The 10,000-nt window shown below is 44.4% G+C and overlaps 1 protein-coding gene across 1 annotated transcript in view; it reads right to left on the bottom strand.

Annotated features, from left to right (window-relative positions):
* LOC311316296 (dual specificity calcium/calmodulin-dependent 3',5'-cyclic nucleotide phosphodiesterase 1A-like) overlaps nt 1-10,000 on the bottom strand; it is a gene marked incomplete at its 5' end in the record, with an annotated part of 61,420 nt that overhangs the window by 26,221 nt on the left and 25,199 nt on the right. The window lies entirely within an intron of this gene.

Genomic DNA, 10,000 nt, shown 5'->3' with positions numbered 1-10,000 from the left:
GGAGGGTTCTATTCTCTTTGCTTCAATTGGCTTGTACTGTAGCTTCAGTAAACAACAATGGCGTCAGCTCTGTGGACCACAGTCCTCAGGATGCTTTCCTAATCTCCTAATCCCACATCTGAAGATGAGCGAACACAGACCACCACATCCTCCCGGATCAGACAGAAAGAGCTGGAGATCATTACATTACATTACACTTATTTAGCTGACACTTTTATCCAAAGCGACTTACAATAATTGCAGTTAACGTAGGGAAAGCCAGTGAACTACTTGCCAGAAATCACAACCTCTCCTAGAAATCTCCTTTCTAAAACAAGTGACTATGAGCATAATCTAGTGCTGAAGGCAAAGAATAGCAGTCTACAATACAATAGGTGATTAAGAGGGTCCTGGTAGTACTTCTTGAAGAGGTGAGTTTTGAGCCTGCGATGAAAGATGGGCAGCGACTCTGCTGTCCTGACGTCAGTGGGCAGTTCGTTCCACCACTGCGGGGCCAGGACAGAGAAGAGCCGTGACCGTGGGGTCAGGACAGAGAAGAGCCGTGACCGTGGGGTCAGGACAGAGAAGAGCTGTGACCGTGGGGTCAGAACAGAGAAGAGCCGTGACCGTGTCGACCGACCGCAGGGGCCGCGGAGTGACGGGGCAACCAGTCATCCCGACGTAGCAGAGTGTCGTGTTCGGGAGGGGGTGTAGGGTTTGACCATGGCCTGGAGGTAGGAGGGGGCTGTTCCTTTCATTACCCTGTAGGCTAGTACCAGAGTTTTAAACCGGGTGTGAGCTGCTACAGGGAGCCAGTGTGATCTGTACACCTTTTAGGAGTGAGTCTTTCTCCTTGAGGTGGAGAGCTTAGACAGCTGGTTCAGACAGAGTGACTGTGGTGGGTTTTGAGAATCTAAGCTTCAAATCTCCAAAGCTGGAAGTACCTTTTGTTAACTGTTAAGCAAAGGGTAAGGTAAGGCGCTTCACAAGACCTGCTGATCGTGGTGCATTATTCTAGCAGTCACAAGACAGTCTTTTCCCATCATGCCTCTGGCGATGCAAACACCTCCACCATTGTGTTTTATTACTCTCAAAACAGACCAGCACCTTTTATAGATAGATAGACAGACAGACAGACAGACAGACAGACAGACAGACAGACAGACAGACAGACAGACAGACAGACAGACAGACAGACAGACAGACAGATAGATAGATAGATAGATAGATAGATGGATAGATAGATACTACATCCCATATGGAGGGAGTCAGTGTAGCAGCCCTGGTATTGATGTTGAGTGGACGGTCCATCTGCAGTCCTCTCAGGCTCTGGACAGACGGTCCATCTGCAGTCCTCTCAGGCTCTGGACAGACGTGGCCTTTGGACGGGCAGAGACAACTTGTGGCGTCCATCAGTCACTCGAGCCACATCAACGACGAGGACGGCAACACTCAGTCTCACTACACAGACACGCCAGGCATTATGGGTACGAATGAGATGGACTGCCATCAGGAAGCCTTCGCGAACAGAAGGATGGCCTCAGAACTGGCGCCAACAACAACAACAACAACAACAAGCACAAGCAGGTGTGCTGTACCAGGATCAACAACAACAAGCCTGCATTCTGTACCAGGATCCTTGGAGGCTTCTAGAACACGGGGGTTGTGGATTGACTAATGATGGTGATTACAAGCAGCTGTGCGCCAGTGAGCGACCCTCCTCATTGCATGCTAAATAAGGGAAAAGAGACGTATCCCTTAAGTATATATAGTACATACTTATATGCCTTCCTCAACCAGCCCAACAATCAGATTGCAATTCATCGTGATTCTGATTCAAAGTGGTAATGTACTTGCTTTTATAGAAAGCAATGTTGCAGGAAACACTGTGCAGCAGAAGCATGGTGGGTGACTTCAGCGGCCGAGCTCTGAATGAAGAAGGCTCTCTCCCAACTGATGGCTTCTGTTCATCTAACAATGGAGGCAGAGCCCTGTGCTGCAAACCATCCCAGTTTAATAACATGTTGTCTATTAAATATTGTCCAGGCCCAGAGCTGACTACAAAGCCTTGTCACAGTCCTTTTATGAGTAGATGTTTACCTCATGACGGTGTGATGAAAGAGCGTTATGTGTAATTCAGTAACAGAAGATAGCCTTCAGCTTCAATACAAGTCTGTCGAGTGCTTAAACACGATATAAGACATATAAGATATATATATATAAGGGATATAAGGGTCCTTCATAACCTGGAGAACGGCATTGTGGGACACAAGGTAAACACTGTGGGGAGCTCAGTTGATGAAACTGTCGAGCTGCTTCTTCTGTTAACTGTAGAATGTGTTGTAACCCGTTGTAAATTGTAGAATGTGTTGTAAACTGTTGTATATGTGTTGTTCTGTGTTGTAAACTGCGGAATATGTGTCGTTAACTGTGTAATATGTGTTGTTAACTGTGGAATATGTATTATTAACTGTGTAATATGTGTTATTAACTGTGTAATATGTGTTGTTAACTGTGTAATATGTGTTGTTAACTGTGTAATATGTGTTGTTAACTGTGGAATATGTGTTGTTAACTGTGTAATATGTGTTGTTAACTGTGTAATATGTGTTGTTAACTGTGGAATGTGTTATTAACTGTGTAATATGTGTTGTTAACTGTGTAATGTGTTGTTAACTGTGTAATGTGTTGTTAACTGTGTAATATGTGTTGTTAACTGTGTAATATGTGTTGTTAACTGTGTAATATGTGTTGTTAACTGTGGAATATGTGTTGTTAACTGTGTAATATGTGTTGTTAACTGTGGAATATGTGTTGTTAACTGTGTAATATGTGTTGTTAACTGTGTAATATGTGTTGTTAACTGTGTAATATGTGTTGTTAACTGTGTAATGTGTTGTTAACTGTGTAATATGTGTTGTTAACTGTGTAATATGTGTTGTTAACTGTGTAATATGTGTTGTTAACTGTGTACTATGTGTTGTTAACTGTGTAATATGTGTTGTTAACTGTGTAATGTGTTGTTAACTGTGTAATATGTGTTGTTAACTGTGGAATATGTGTTGTTAACTGTGTAATGTGTTGTTCACTGTGTAATATGTGTTGTAGGGAATGTGTTATGTTGTGCAAAGCAGCAACACAGAACATCCATCAACACAGAACATCCAAAAACACAGAACATCCATAAACACAGAACATCCATAAACACAGAACATCCATAAACACAGAACATCCATAAACACAGAACATCCATAAACACAGAACACCCATAAACACAGAACACCCATAAACACAGAACATCCATAAACACAGAACATCCATAAACACAGAACATCCATAAACACAGAACATCCATAAACACAGAACATCCATAAACACAGAACACCCATAAACACAGAACACCTATAAACACAGAACACCTATAAACACAGAACATCCATAAACACAGAACATCCATAAACACAGAACACCTATAAACACAGAACACCTATAAACACAGAACACCCATAAACACAGAACACCTATAAACACAGAACACCCATAAACACAGAACATCCATAAACACAGAACACCTATAAACACAGAACACCCATAAACACAGAACACCCATAAACACAGAACACCTATAAACACAGAACACCCATAAACACAGAACACCCATAAACACAGAACATCCATAAACACAGAATACCCATAAACACAGAATACCCATCAACACAGAATACCCATAAACACAGAACACCTATAAACACAGAACACCCATAAACACAGAACACCCATAAACACAGAACATCCATAAACACAGAATACCCATAAACACAGAATACCCATCAACACAGAATACCCATAAACACAGAACATCCATAAACACAGAACATCCATAAACACAGAACATCCATAAACACAGAACATCCATAAACACAGAACATCCATAAACACAGAACATCCATAAACACAGAACACCCATAAACACAGAACACCCATAAACACAGAACACCCATAAACACAGAACACCCATAAACACAGAACACCCATAAACACAGAACACCTATAAACACAGAACACCTATAAACACAGAACACCTATAAACACAGAACATCCATAAACACAGAACATCCATAAACACAGAACATCCATAAACACAGAACATCCATAAACACAGAACATCCATCAACACAGAACACCCATAAACACAGAACATCCATAAACACAGAACACCTATAAACACAGAACACCCATAAACACAGAACATCCATAAACACAGAACACCCATAAACACAGAACACCTATAAACACAGAACATCCATAAACACAGAACACCCATAAACACAGAACATCCATAAACACAGAACATCCATAAACACAGAACACCCATAAACACAGAATACCCATAAACACAGAACACCCATAAACACAGAATACCCATAAACACAGAACATCCATAAACACAGAACATCCATAAACACAGAACATCCATAAACACAGAACATCCATAAACACAGAACATCCATCAACACAGAACATCCATAAACACAGAACACCCATAAACACAGAACACCCATAACCACAGAACACCCATAAACACAGAACATCCATAAACACAGAACATCCATAAACACAGAACATCCATAAACAGCTCACTGTGACTGACTAGAGGAGACAAACTAGAGAACAATGGTCCAACGGTTTCCCAACCAGTGACCAACTCAAAATGGTTCCAAAACCAACAATACAAAATGGATCCAAACCCAACAATACAAAATCAATAATTAATCCCGCTAAAGAGCTGGGATGGCAGAGCTTCTCTCAGACTGGAAAACAATCATCCGTCAGAGAGTGTTTCCACACAGAGGAGCGCGGAGGTGCAGAGATGGTCTGTATTAGATGGTCTGTATTAGATGATCTGTATTGGATTGTCTGTATTAGATAGTCTGTATTAGATGGTCTGTATTAGATGGTCTGTATTAGATGGTCTGTATTAGATGGTCTGTATTAGATGGTCTGTATTAGATGGTCTGTATTAGATGGTCTGTATTAGATGGTCTGTATTAGATAGTCTGTATTAGATGGTCTATATTAGATGGTCTGTATTAGATGGTCTGTATTAGATGGTCTGTATTAGATGATCTGTATTAGATGGTCTGTATTAGATAGTCTGTATTAGATGGTCTGTATTAGATGGTCTGTATTAGATAGTCTGTATTAGATGGTCTGTATTAGATGGTCTGTATTAGATGGTCTGTATTAGATGGTCTGTATTAGATAGTCTGTATTAGATGGTCTGTATTAGATGGTCTGTATTAGATGATCTGTATTAGATAGTCTGTATAAGTTGGTCCTTATTAGATTATCTGTATTAGATAGTCTGTATTAGATAGTCTGTATTAGATAGTCTGTATTAGATAGTCTGTATTAGATAGTCTGTATTAGATGGTCTGTATTAGATGGTCTGTATTAGATGGTCTGTATTAGATGGTCCTTATTAGATTATCTGTATTAGAAAGTCTGTATTAGATGGTCTGTATTAGATGGTCTGTATTAGATAGTCTGTATTAGATGGTCTGTATTAGATGGTCTGTATTAGATGATCTGTATTAGATGGTCTGTATTAGATAGTCTGTATTAGATGGTCTGTATTAGATGGTCTGTATTAGATGGTCTGTATTAGATGGTCTGTATTAGATGGTCTGTATTAGATGGTCTGTATTAGATGGTCTGTATTAGATGGTCTGTATTAGATGGTCTGTATTAGATGGTCTGTATTAGATGGTCTGTATTAGATTGTCTGTATTAGATGGTCTGTATTAGATGGTCTGTATTAGATGGTCTGTATTAGATAGTCTGTATTAGATGATCTGTATTAGATAGTCTGTATTAGATGGTCTGTATTAGTTGGTCTGTATTAGTTGGTCTGTATTAGTATTAGATTAGATTAGTAAATGTAAATGGCACTCATATGGTTATTAGTCTGTAGGCTTCAATTGATGCTTTATGGAAGTATTACATATCTAAGTAGTGAACAGGTACAATGTTAGTAGAAGGTTGCAATAACATCCTTGAGACGATCTGTTTTGGGGTGGACATATTGATTAAACCAAAACATAGCCTGGCTGTTCATACTGATTATGAGATTCATGACAGTTTTAGCTTCAACAGACAATATTGATTTGATTCCAGCAGCAGAAACCCCTCACAGCGAGCTGCCAGGCTGCTTGTCTTGTCTGGTAACATCGCCAATCTGTTCAGACTCACACACTCCCTCAGCCATGTTGGGTGACTGGCTGCTTTTATGTCCAGAACAAAGCGTGTCTTGTGTGGGAGGCCCAGATGACAGAGCTGTCACCACAGCAGTGGAGGGAGGAGACCCGTGATTGGCTGAATATGGACCACTCACATCGCCATGATTGGCTGAATATGGACCACTCACATCGCCCTCACATCAGGTGGGCAGGAAGTGTTCTGACGTGCTGCATTTAGGCCAGAGAAGCATCTGGAAGAGGCCCCCCTCTCCTCCCTCCATGACTAGAGAGCTGAGAGGAGTAAGCGAACAGCGCTTGGTTCAGGAGGGTGATGTGTAAATAAGAGGTTCAGACTGGTGCACAACAACAACAACAACAGGAAAACAGGTGGCCAGATAAGAGCAGCTCTCACCCCAGTCTTTCCCGCTAAATCAACCATGTTACAGCAGCCCCCTCAAGCCAGCCTGACACCCACTGGAGTCTATGAACATGATTTTGATGAACGAAGGTAAACATTAACGGTACTGCGACCACAGAGAAGTCAAACTCAGCAGATTCCAGCTCGCCGCGGTAGAGGCGTGGTTATGAGGCGACGGGCCGCGTGGAAATAGCTGAAGGAGTCGTCTCAGTGATTTATAGCGGCCAAGTCATCATTTTAAACACTTGGAGCATTCATCTACCATATGGCTTTTTATTGGCGGCGCTATATTGTGTGTACATTACCAGGCGCTTGTTCATAAAGCAGAGCTTCATAAATTCAAATGGTGACTGGTGGAGCATAATTCAAAGTCAGGCCCCTCCCCTCCTCATGAGGGAGGGGGGGGGGGGGTTCCTTCTCCCTGGTTCTGAAGGGAACCCAGAGGAGCGTGTCGTCTGAGTTACTGCCTGTCATCGGGCCCTCCAGGCCTAGAGACACAGAACCTTCTGGAAGCTGGAACAGTCTGCTACAGAGGATGGCTACTATACTGCACCAGGCCTACTGGTTGAATATGTATGTTGATATGATTTGCATGTATGTATGTGTGTGTGTGTGTGTGTGTGTGTGTTTAACCATGTGTGTCTGTGTGTGTGTGTGTGTGTGTGTGTGTGTGTGTGTGCATGTGTGTGTGTGTTTGCCCGTGTGTGTGTGTGTGTGCCTGTGTTTGTGTGTGTTTGTGTTTGTGTGTGTGCGTGTGTGTGCGTGTGTGTGTATGTGTGTGTGTGTGTGTGTGTGTGTGTGTGTGTGCGCGCGCATGCGTGGTGCACGCACGTGCGTATGTGTGTTTCTGTGGTGTCTTGTGCAGTTTCAGGAAAGCATTTGTGCTGCAAATAAATACTATCCACTATACTATCATCCATAAACAAAGCTAACACGCTAACACTGTTTATGTTGTCTATAAACAAAGCTAACACGCTAACACTGTTATATGTTATCTATAAACAAAGCTAACACGCTAACACTGTTATATGTTGTCTATAAACAAAGCTAACACGCTAACACTGTTATATGTTGTCTATAAACAAAGTTAACACGCTAACACTGTTATATGTTGTCTATAAACAAAGCTAACACGCTAACACTGTTATATGTTGTCTATAAACAAAGCTAACACGCTAACACTGTTATATGTTGTCTATAAACAAAGCTAACACGCTAACACTGTTATATGTTGTCTATAAACAAAGCTAACACGCTAACACCGTTTTGGCTACGCTAACAAATTAAAGACAAGACAGGGGACATCACAAGCCTAGATAAGGTTAATAAAAGACTTAGGTCCGTCATACTTTTAGGGATCTAAAATGAAAGTATTTACTCAAAAGTAAGTAGTGAATTAAAATATCAGTTACTAAAATAGTTCATATAAAAATAACCTCAAGTGATGTTCTGATGATAATGTTGCTGTTAACAGATTAGAGGTGGAACCAGACCTCCCACATCTCTCACAGATTAACACCACATTCATTTCGCTCCTGTTAACATTTTTTAAATGAATAATGAATAATATTTTCGAGAGAGAATGCAAGTATATTTTCTTATGAACAAAGCTTAATGTGTGTGTGTGTGTGTGTGTGTGTGTGTGTGTGTGTGTGTGTAGGTATGACCTACCCCACGTGCGTGCATGTGTGTGCACGTGTGTGTGTGACCTTGCTCACATGCTTCCATGCATGTGTGTAACCTTGCTCATGTACTTGCATGTATGTGTGTGTGTGGATGTGTGTGTGTGTGTGTGTGTGTGTGTGTGTGTGTGTGTGTGTGTGTGTGTGTGTGTGTGTGTGTGACCTTGCTCACATGCTTCCATGCGTGTGTGTAACCTTGCTCATGTACTTGCATGTGTGTGTGTGTGTGGATGTGTGTGTGTGTGTGTGTGTGTGTGTGTGTGTGTGTGTGTGTGTGTGTGTGTGTGTGTGTGTGTGTGTGTGTGAGAGAGTGCTGATTGGTGATCTCCATCAGTCTGTTTCTCAGAGCTGACCTCATCCTGGTTTACTCCCATTATTCAGACTCCATTACTCTCTGGCCTGAAGCCAGGATCCTGACCTGCCCAAGACCAGCCTAACGTCATCTCTACACCCGAACCCTGCCTACCACACCCCTACCCTGCCTACCACACCCCTACCACACCCCTACCCTGCCTACCACACCCCTACCCTGCCTATCACACCCCTACCACACCCCTACCCTGCCTACCACACCCCTACCACACCCCTACCACACCCCTACCCTGCCTACCACACCCCTACCCTGCCTACCACACCCCTACCCTGCCTACCACACCCCTACCACACCCCTACCACACCCCTACCCTGCCTACCACACCCCTACCACACCCCTACCCTGCCTACCACACCCCTACCACACCCCTACCCTGCCTACCACACCCCTACCACACCCCTACCACACCCCTACCCTGCCTACCACACCCCTACCACACCCCTACCACACCCCTACCCTGCCTACCACACCCGTACCCTGCCTACCACACCCCTACCACACCCCTACCCTGCCTACCACACCCCTACCACACCCCTACCCTGCCTACCACACCCCTACCACACCCGAACCCTGCCTACCACACCCCTACCCTGCCTACCACACCCCTACCACACCCCTACCCTGCCTACCACACCCCTACCACACCCCTACCACACCCCTACCCTGCCTACCACACCCCTACCACACCCCTACCACACCCCTACCCTGCCTACCACACCCCTACCACACCCCTACCACACCCCTACCCTGCCTACCACACCCGAACTCTGCCTACCACACCCCTACCCTGCCTACCACACCCCTACCCTGCCTACCACACCCCTACCACACCCGAACCCTGCCTACCACACCCCTACCACACCCCTACCCTGCCTACCACACCCGTACCCTGCCTACCACACCCCTACCACACCCCTACCCTGCCTACCACACCCCTACCACACCCCTACCCTGCCTACCACACCCCTACCACACCCCTACCCTGCCTACCACACCCCTACCACACCCGAACCCTGCCTACCACACCCCTACCCTGCCTACCACACCCCTACCACACCCCTACCCTGCCTACCACACCCGTACCCTGCCTACCACACCCCTACCACACCCGAACCCTGCCTACCACACCCCTACCCTGCCTACCACACCCCTACCACACCCCTACCCTGCCTACCACACCCGTACCCTGCCTACCACACCCCTACCACACCCGTACCCTGCCTACCACACCCCTACCACACCCGTACCCTGCCTACCACACCCCTACCACACCCCTACCCTGCCTACCACACCCCTACCACACCCGAAC

The sequence above is a fragment of the Borostomias antarcticus genome (assembly GCF_949987555.1).
Source record: "Borostomias antarcticus genome assembly, chromosome: 12".
Classification (NCBI taxonomy): Eukaryota; Metazoa; Chordata; class Actinopteri; order Stomiiformes; family Stomiidae; genus Borostomias; species Borostomias antarcticus.
The sequence above is the reverse complement of the archived record's forward strand: the minus strand, read 5'-3'. Positions and strand labels throughout refer to the sequence as shown.